The 10,548-nt window shown below is 45.3% G+C and overlaps 1 long non-coding RNA gene across 1 annotated transcript; it reads left to right on the plus strand.

Annotated features, from left to right (window-relative positions):
* Positions 1-5,602: 5,602 nt before the first annotated feature.
* Positions 5,603-7,012, plus strand: LOC136499423 (uncharacterized). The gene is made up of 2 exons (XR_010769983.1): positions 5,603-5,691; positions 6,735-7,012. It is a non-coding gene; the product is annotated as an uncharacterized lncRNA (long non-coding RNA).
* The last annotated feature ends 3,536 nt before the right edge of the window (positions 7,013-10,548 follow it).

A 10,548-nucleotide genomic window follows, 5' to 3' on the forward strand; every position in this document is an offset into this window, starting at 1 on the left:
CATCGCATTCTTTTATGAGTCAAGCATTTGCACAGAAGCATGAACAACTATGCACAGAATTGGGTTATGGTTACCGTATAAGTTCAGCAGGGGCTGATGTTTTGACCAACCGGATGGTTCGAGGGGCAACCCTTGAATTAGGTAGCAGGAAGTTCCGAGTGAACTTGATAGTTATGCCTGGGTTAGTCTTGGATGTCATTATAGGGATGAATTGGATGAAGGATTGGGGAGCAGTCATAGATACTGGAGGTCGAGTACTTACCCTTAAGGATCCCCTGGGTGAGGGTACTTTCCAAGTACCATTGCCTCGAAGAACAGACCTTATAAGTGTTACATGCGCTACGGCAGTCATTCCTATTCATCAGATTCCGGTAGTGTGTGAATTCCCGGACGTATTCCCGGATGAGCTACCTGGTCTTTCGCCAGATAGAGAGATTGAGTTTGGAATTGAGTTAGTCCCCGGAACAGCTCCAATTTCAAGGAGGCCCTATCGGATGCCTCCCGACGAGTTAGCTGAGCTAAAGAAGCAATTAGAAGATTTATCGAAAAAGGGATTTATTCGGCCAAGCAAGTCTAAATGGGGATGTCCAGCTTTGTTTGTGAAGAAAAAGAAAGAGGGCACGTTGAGAATGTGCGTAGATTATAGGCCACTCAATGCTGTGACCGTCAAGAATAAATATCCTTTGCCACATATTGATGTTCTGTTTGACCAATTATCCAAGGCTAAGGTGTTCTCAAAAATAGATTTGAGATCCGGTTATCATCAGATTAAGATTAGGCCACAGGATATACCAAAAACTGCATTTTCCACCAGATATGGGTTGTATGAGTATCTTGTCATGTCTTTTGGCTTGACAAATGCTCCCGCATATTTTATGTTCTTGATGAATACGGTTTTCATGCCAGAATTGGATAAGTTTGTGGTAGTATTCATCGATGACATTCTGGTGTACTCCGAGAATGAGAAAGATCACGAAGAGCATCTGAGAACTGTCTTGACCAGACTTAGAGATCATCAATTGTATGCTAAGTTTAGCAAATGCGAATTCTGGTTGAAGGAAGTTCCTTTCCTTGGTCACATTCTGTCAGAGAATGGAGTTTCAGTCGATCCAAGTAAGGTGCAAGAAGTTATGAATTGGAAAGCACCGACCTCAGTTCCTGAGATTAGAAGTTTCTTAGGACTAGCGGGTTATTACCGTCGCTTTATACCAGATTTCTCAAAGATCGCCAAACCGATGACGAGTCTCCTACAGAAGGATCACAAGTTTGTGTGGACAGAGGAGTGTGAAGCAGCTTTCCACACTTTGCGGAAACTGTTGACCACTGCTCCTGTTCTAGCACAACCGGATATAGAGAAACCATTTGATGTGTTTTGCGACGCATCAAAGACTGGATTGGGTTGTGTTCTTATGCAAGAAAGGAGAGTCATAGCTTATGCATCACGTCAATTGAGAAAGCACGAGGTCAACTATCCAACACATGATCTGGAACTTGCTACAGTTGTGCACGCCCTAAAAATTTGGAGACATTATCTACTTGGTAATGTGTGCAATATTTTCACGGATCACAAGAGTCTTAAGTATATCTTTACCCAACCAGAGCTAAACATGAGACAGCGTAGATGGTTGGAATTGATCAAAGATTACAACTTGAATGTGCAATATCATCCTGGTAAAGCCAATGTAGTGGCAGATGCTTTGAGCAGAAAGTCACATTACTTGAATGTGCAGCCATTACTTGAAGATGGATTCGATCTAATGCATCCTGCTGTGTTACATAGTATTCAGATTAGTTGCTCGTTGGAGAGTAAGATAATAGAAGGCCAGAAAACTGACAAGGGAATATTCCACATCAAAGAGAAAATAAAAGAAAAGCCGTCTCAACACTTTAAAGTGGATGAACAGGGCGTGTTGTGGTTTGACAACCGTCTTGTGGTTCCCAAGGATCGAGAGCTTAGGAATAAACTCATGGATGAAGCTCACCTTTCTAAGCTATCTATCCATCCAGGAAGTAGTAAGATGTATCAAGAACTAAGATCTCGCTATTGGTGGACCAAAATGAAGAAAGAAATTACAGCATATGTTGCCAGATGTGACACATGTTGTCGAGTGAAAGCCATTCACATGAAACCTGCTGGTATGTTGCAACCCTTATCAGTCCCTAGTTGGAAGTGAGACGATATCAGTATGGATTTTATCACGGGTTTGCCCACTACTCAAAAAGGACATGATTCGATTTGGGTAATTGTGGACCGTTTTACCAAGACCGCTCATTTCTTGCCTGTCAAAACAGATTATCGACCACCTCAATATGCCGAGAAGTATATCGCAGAAATTGTGAGGTTGCATGGTATACCAAAGACCATAATATCTGATAGAGGCTCACAGTTCACGGCTCATTTTTGGGAACATTTACACAAAGGCTTAGGAACTAGTTTGATTCGCAGTACCGCTTATCATCCTCAGACAGATGGTCAGACTGAACGAGTAAATGCTGTTTTGGAGGATATGTTGAGAGCCTGTGTATTGTCTTCTAAGGGATCATGGGAGTCATGGTTACCGTTAGCTGAGTTTTCTTATAATAATAGCTATCAAGAAAGCATCAAGATGGCCCCATTCGAAGCTTTATATGGTAAAAAATGTAGAACACCATTGAATTGGATCGAGCCTGGTGATAGACGGTATTATGGCATTGACTTTGTAGAAGAAGCCGAGAAGAGAGTTCATATTATTCAGCAGAATATGAAAGCTGCCCAATCCCGTCAGAAAAGCTATGCGGACAAAAGAAGGAGACCCCTTGTGTTTGAAGTTGGAGACTATGTTTATCTGAAAGTCACACCAATGAAGAAGAAAAGGTTTGGAATCCGAAGAAAGCTTGCCGCAAGATTCGTAGGACCATACAAGATCTTGGAACAAAGAGGTCCGGTAGCCTACAAGTTAGAGTTACCTGAGACAATGAGTACCGTTTTCCCAGTTTTCCATGTATCACATCTCAAGAAATGTTTACGTGTTCCGGAGGAAAGAATAGAACCTCGAGGTATCCAACTCAAATCAGATTTGGTGTATCGTGAACAACCAGTCCGAGTGTTAGACACTAAGGAACGTGCTACTCGGAATAGTGTGGTGAAAACATACAAGATACAGTGGGATCATCATGATGAGGGAGATGCAACTTGGGAAACAGGAGAGTATCTACAAAAGGCTTATGAGGATTTTTATAACAAATGGTTCGTAACCCAAATCTCGGGACGAGATTTTTATAAGGGGGGAGGGCTGTAACACCCCTGATGTTATTCTTGCCTAATTGCACTTGCATTTCATATTCATGAGCATCATTCATCAATTCATGAGCATATGTCACTTGAAACATGGGAAAACATGGCCTTGAAACAAATATAACATTTGTATTGTTTTTCATCGTTTCAGTGCATTCTGTGCTTGATTCTTGCGTGACCAATGTGTGATATGGCTAAATATATTTCTAAACACCTTAGCTATGCTTAGAAAGTCATTAGGAACAATGTTCATGTTAACCATTTTGACAAATTAAGTTTTCAAATAGTGGTTGACTTGTTTTGACTCCTGGACTCTTTGGTTTGACTGTTTAAAAAGTATAACTTAGAGTCTATGCATGTCTGAGCAACCTAAAGCAAAGTTGTAGGGAATTAAATTCTAAGCAACTTTCATTTTTGGTACATTTTCAAAAGAGGTCATTTTCTTGCTCAAAATAATGTTTGAAAGATGGCATTTTAAAATTTTCTTAAAAATCAATTGAAAAATTCCATTTCAATTTTTCTGGGCCGCCGCCTCGCTTCTGGCCTGCCAGCCGAAGCCGGCCCAGCGAGCTCCCGCGCGCCGCGCGCCTCGCCTCGCTCGGCCCAGCCCAGCACCGCGCCAGCCCGGCCTGCCTCCGCGCGCCGCGCCTTCTTCTCCCGCGCGCCGTGCCCGTCGCCGCGCCACGTCCCGACCGTGTCAGGCGACGCCCGCCGCGTGTCCGCCACGCGCCCGGCTAGCTCTGACCACGCAGCGCGCTGGCGGGCTTGAAGAGGAGCGCGCCCTGCTGCCAGCCGCACGCGCTCTGCCTTCACTCCTGCCGCGCTGCCCTTCCCTCCGCCCTCGCCGCGAGCCCCGAGCTCCGCCCTCGCCACGCCCGAGCTCCGCCGACGTCAAACTCCCTCACCACCGCGCCTTTCTCCAATTCCTCGTGCCCCGAGCTCCGCCTCGCCTTCCTCGAAGTCGTGCTCGAACTTGCTCCGCCTTCCGAGCACAGGTCGGGCCTCCCCGCGTCTCGCCGCCGACGGCCATGGCGCCGCTGTGCACGGCCGCCGTGGAATCCGTCTTCCTTCTCCCCTCCAGCCTCGCCTAGCTACCCTACCGAGCTCGCCTTCTCCTCGCGCGTCTCCTGCGCTCGCTCGCTGGCGCTGCCGTGGCCGGAGACGGCCGCCGGCCGCTGGCCGAGCCCCGCCGTCGCGCCAGCGCGCGCTCCGGCATGGCGCCTCGCCTCGGCTGGCCAGGCCGAGCCAGCCCGGGGGCTGACGCCCTGATGGGCCGTCTCCTCTCCCCCGCGCTCGGGCCGCGCAGGCCGGTGATGGCCATGGGCCAGCTGTTCCATTCGGGCCGGCCCAGCATTCTGAAATGAATTGATTTCCATTTATTATTTGTTATTTGAAAACAGAAATGGTTTGCAAAATATTTGGATACTCAAAGTTGCTCCAAATTTGTTGAAACAAATTTTTCTAGGTTCCTTATCACCAGATCTACTTGGGAAAAATTGTGCATGTCATTTTTGAGATACTTTTCTGTAGAACTTTATTTAATCATGAATATTGCTGATAACTTGAAAAATATGTAGAAAAATATATAGGCTTCAGAAAAATATGATTCCAAGTTTGTTAATCTTCTTGTGTCATGTACTCCTTAGGAAAAATCTGTTTCATGCATGTGCTGTGGAAAACTTTGGAGGTGTAGTTCAAGTGCCTTTAAGGGCTGATTTTTGTTATTTTTGATAGAGAGCAAACTTTGTATAAAACATGCATGTGGTAATTTTTGTACAGTCATTATATGCTATGAAGAACCTAGGAAAAATATTAATTCTGTTGTTTAACACTTTTCATAGTACAAAGTAATTTCATGCTCATTTTCATGCTATAGCTTGTCATTTTTGTGTAGGATGGTTTACTTATCCAAATGCCATGAAATTTTTATGGTAGTCTGTTTAGGGTAGTAGTATGCTACTGCAATTTTCTCAGATTTTTAGGAGCATCAGAAATATAGGTTGCTATTCAAACCTATTATTAACTAGGGTTTAAGCCAGTGTCGCTTTAAGTGTGATTAAGAAAGTCGTAAAGCTTTGGTGTATCTTTGAAGCATTTCATAAGATAGGTTAACTTAACATATTAGTAGTAGAAGAGAATGCAGTAGATGACATGTGCTTGTAGTATAGTTCTTAGATGATGTTGACTACCTTGCATTTCAACATATCCATTGCATTCATCTCCTTCGATGCACCGTTTGCATAATCACTTACACGCATCGCATCATACAGGATCGCAAACCGAGAACCCAGTCGTCATACCCGAGGAGCCCGAGGAGCAGCTCGAGGTGCAGCAGCAGGAAGTGCCAGAAGCCGACGAGGAGGACGTTGAGGAACTTCCGGAGTGCCCCGATCACCGTCCGAGCTCCTTCGAGAGAGGCAAGCCCCGGAGCATTTTTCTCCCGGTTTGCAATGATTTAATTAAATGCTTTACTTTAATTGATGCATTACGTTCAGGAGTTGTTTGCAACCGTTGCTGCATTATACCTTGTTTACCTTTGTTATACTATATCCTTGTTACCCTGGTATCCGCAGTCGAGTCAATGCTTAGCTGGCTTAGACCGGTAGAAGTCGGGTGATTTCCTGTCACCTGCGAGCTATAGGTGGTTACCTGGATCTGCTTGGATGACTATGAAGTCATGGTATAACTAAGTGTTAAATGAAGTTGAGACCGGACGGAGACTTGCAGAGTTCTGGACTATAGTGTTTCCGTCTGTGTCGATTAAGGACCGACCGTTGTTGGGCCTCGAGTCATGTTGAACGCATGCCTTACATTTAGCTGGCCGGATAAAGTACCTTCCGACCGCGAAGCTGGGAGATTTTTCGGGCCGAGTAGATTGCCCGCAACGCACTGTACCGGAGCAGGTGTGGTAGGACACGGGGGCGGGATGATAAGACCAAAGTGCAGTCGGTCGGCCCCCGGGTACATGTGGTTCCTGGCAAACTCGAGATTCCTGGAAAGTTGACTCGGTGATCAATATCTCACTTTAGCGGGTGAGTGAGGTTTGTGTAAGGAATAAATCACCAGCTGGTTAGGAATCGATTCGAATCGCCATCGCTCCTGGATAGTGAGCACTTGACTTGAGTTACTTCATCGTAGTAAATGTTATGGAACACTTGGACAGTTATAGTGAATATGACAGTATGGAAGTTGCTTAATGATCATTGGTTATCATTATCTGCTTAATCACACGTTTACTCTAGTATAGGTGCGAATCTAGTGGACAGGTTAATAATAATTAACTTGGCAATAATGCTTTTAGAAAGGTTCTTGAAATGCTAAAAATGCTTCTTTTGCAAATGAGTCAGCTACCCCACTATAAAGCCCTTCATAATCCTTGGCGTCATTTATTTTCGGTTATGTCGGGTAAGTCTGGCTGAGTACCTTCTCGTACTCAGGGTTTTATTCCCACTTGTTGCAGATGGGCAGATGTACTATGGCTACTGTATCAACTGCCTGTATCCTGCGATGGGTGATGCTTAGGACCATGGGCATGGTCATTCCTTACGTCTCATCTGATGCTTTTGTTGGAGATGATCATTCGCTGGCACTATATTTGAACTCCGTGTGAGTGTGTGTGGTTTTAAACAAATGACTTCCGCTACTTTTTATTCGAACTTGTTTTGTAATAACTATGTTTAAACTCTGATGTATCTGTTATGCAAACTTTTATGTAATATGTGATTGGTGACCGCTAAACTTATTACGATCATGGCTGGGACATGAGTTGGTTTGAAATCCTTCGTGATTTCACGGACTACCGGGTTATACGGGCTTAAGTTTGCTAAAGCGTCTGCTCTAGCGGATGGTTTTTCTTACTTAATTTCGTATAATTGGTCGGTTCCGTCACACGCCCTGATCCATGGCGCGGCAGAGCCGAATAAATACCGTGTGGTCGGCCGCTCGCCCGCACGCACCCTGCCCGTCCGCCTGCCGCTAGCGCCCGCACTCGCCCATCCGCCGCCAGCGCCGCCAGCCACCGCGCAGCGCTCGGCGCCAGCGCCCGCCCGGCCACGCCGTGCCCGCGCCCGGCCACTCCCGCCGCGTAGCGCCCGCGCCAGCCACGCCACGAACGCTGGCACGTCAAGGCCGCCCACTCCTAAGGTACCTCCTCTCGATTTCATATATTTTTTTTTGTTTATTATTGATTTAGGATAATTAGTGATTTAGGATAGTTAGTAATTTATGATAGTTATGGTTGATTTCATATTTTTTTTATTATTATTGATTTAGGATAGTTAGGGTTGATTTCATATTTTTTTTATTATTGATTTAGGATAATTAGTGATTTTGGATAGTTAGGGTTTTATGATTGGTATTGATTTATGATAGTTAGTGATTTAGGAGAGTTAGGTTAGTGAATTTGTTTGTGATTTATGTAGGTTTGAGGTTGTGTGTTCTAGTATAGTTAGGATTTTGGGTTTAGAGATTGTTTATGTATTTATTATTTAGTTTATAGTTAGTTATTTAGTTAGGGATTTTGGGTATAGATACTAGTTTACTCTAAACCCAAAAGAGTTTAGGTATTTTAGGGATTGATTATGTATTTATTATCTAGTATAGTTAGGATTTTGGGTTTGGGGATTTATGATAGTTAGGTTAGTGATTTGTTTGTGAACTTACTAATGTTAATTTAAATTTTGTTAATTTGAATACTCTAACGCTTTGTTTATCAATTCGTAATAGGATGGCTTCTCCCACGCAGCACCCGTTGTATCCCATTCTTGAGGTGGAGTACGACGACTAGCACCGAGCACACATCTTGAGTAACAATGACGTAGAGGTGTCCTTGCCTCCTTTGAGGCCCCGCACACACACCAAGGCGCACCAGTGGGACAAGCGTTATGCACCGTATATACGGCGTGCCGGCTTCCTCGAGCTTGTCCGTATTGTCAACCATGGTCTTCCGCCCCTTGATCCAGCACTACTTACTACAGCTGTAGATAGGTGCGAGTGCATTCTTTGTATGTAAACTTTCTTCTAACAAATTTGAGGCAACTAACAGTCGTTCTATTATTATAACAGGTGGAGGCTTGAGACCCACACGTTCCACCTACCTAGTGGCGAGATGACTTTGACGTTGCAGGACGTGAAGGCTATTTTAGGCCTTCGGTTGGGAGGACTTTTAGTGGTAGGGATAGTTGACAACGATCACTGGAGGAGCTGGTAGCTTAGTTTACTAACCAATTAAACTAGGTTACGCTCTCTTTACTATCATACATGTGTCTTGTTCGATGTACACTATATCACAACCTAACTCAATTACGAATTTTCAGGTGCATTGGTATCATTGGAAGTCTCCGGAGCTCCAAGACTATCTTAGTCCTATCACTAGGGACGAGTCAGACAAGTATCGCTGCGACGTCCCTCTTTATTTTCTTACATGTGGTCGAGATTCACTTGCCCATCCAGGTCTGTAGACAGTTTGGGAGAATGACAGGCTGCCCACCACCGCTTTACTCCACCAAACAAGAGTTGCACGGGTGCGTTTTCGATTAATAGCAATGTTACAATCCAGAGGTGTGTGGTACAACTAACATCGTTTTGTTGCAGGTATGACCGCAGGAAGAGGTACAAGACCAAGGATTGGCGCGTGACACACAGCTCGCGCATCCATTTGTGGCAGAACAGGGTACGACATCCGATCCATGCGGGTCCTCCACACGACTAGCACACCTTCGACGAGTACCTGCGGTGGCTTCACAGGTCTACGAGGACACATATCAAACCCCCATACATTGACGTGGCGATTGACGAGGACTCGGAGGAAGATGTCATCGAAGATGTGTACGACGTTACCACTAGGGAGGACACACAGCTGGAGAGAGCCCCGCTTCAAAGATAAGTGGTAATATACTTGAATGGTACAATTTATTATCCTTTTGGTATTAAGTATGTGTACTAAAACTGTCCAACCGCATTTCTGTATCCAGGCGACACAATTGTCAAGGCTGTCCAACGAAGCAGCGTTCTAGCTTCACGAGTCTAGAAGTCAGGGGCCAGACATTCTCGTGGCTTTTGTCGAGGTAATATAAACTTGTTCGTCTCGAAAATGTTTCTTTAGTGTATATACGTTTGGGTAATGCACTAACTTTAACGTCTATTTATGCAGAAGGTGAAGAAGAGCTGTAGGAAGCTAGCTCAGAAGCTGAGCTGCATGGATACTCCTTATGAGGAACCACCACTCCCGGCACGGTCGGATGGCACGTCTTCAGTCTCTTTGAGGACACCAGCCGGCTCTTCTCAGCCGATGACTTCGACGCGGTCGGGTGCCACTTTTGCGGTGCGTACACCACCACATCATAGCGCTGGGAAGGACCTTGCAACCGAGGACGACGATGACGACGACCCCCCGGGCTTCCACAGACAGCACGACCAATGGGACGATTGGCCGCAGCATGAGATCGGCATGTCTCAGCTAGGTGGTGCCCCGCTGGGTACCCAAGGAGCTTCACAAGTACTATCAAAGATAGTTTATTTAAATACGTAGGCTACATAAACTAACGATCATAAAGAATTATAAATAATCGTGCGTCATATACTTGCAAGGTACGAGCCGTACGCACCGTCGACGCGACCATACCGACGTTGGCTACACTCCCAATGTGTTGCCAATAAATTCGAAGAGACAAAAACGTCCGAGGGATTCTTACACTCCTGTGTCTTAGTTTGTTAGGTCAAACGAATATTGGCGTCCGAAACTTGCGGAGTTATTTGGTTATGTTATGTCAAACTTATGTCAAAACAATGAAAATATTATGTGACAGCTTGTCAACTTGCGCACGGACTTTATTTATCTGTTTCATATTCGTTTCTTTGCGTCGCGGCAGCACTGTCGGCGAGATTAAGTACCAACTAGTTCGGGAACCGACAGTCCCGGTGTATCTCGACGTCGGTGGCAATTTTTCATAATCGATTAGTTAAATTGGTGGTTAACCGTATTATGAAAGACGGAAAACAAATCATTGGCTTATTAAATTCTCTATTCGGCCGTAAAAAAAATTCAACAAAAGACAGAAACAAATCTACTATTGATTTTACGTCAAGCAATACTTAGAATATCTCCCACTATCGGCGCGACACGTTAGGATTAAACCGTTCAGGTACCGCCGGTCGGGCGGCGGGCGCGGCGGCCAGGCGGGCTTGCTGCTCGGGCAGGCGGGACTGGACGCGGTATTTATTCGGCTCTGCCGCGCCACGGATCAGGGCGCGGCACTGTCGCGCCAAGGTCGGTG

Source organism: Miscanthus floridulus, chromosome 1 (genome assembly GCF_019320115.1).
Source record: "Miscanthus floridulus cultivar M001 chromosome 1, ASM1932011v1, whole genome shotgun sequence".
NCBI classification, from domain to species: Eukaryota; Viridiplantae; Streptophyta; class Magnoliopsida; order Poales; family Poaceae; genus Miscanthus; species Miscanthus floridulus.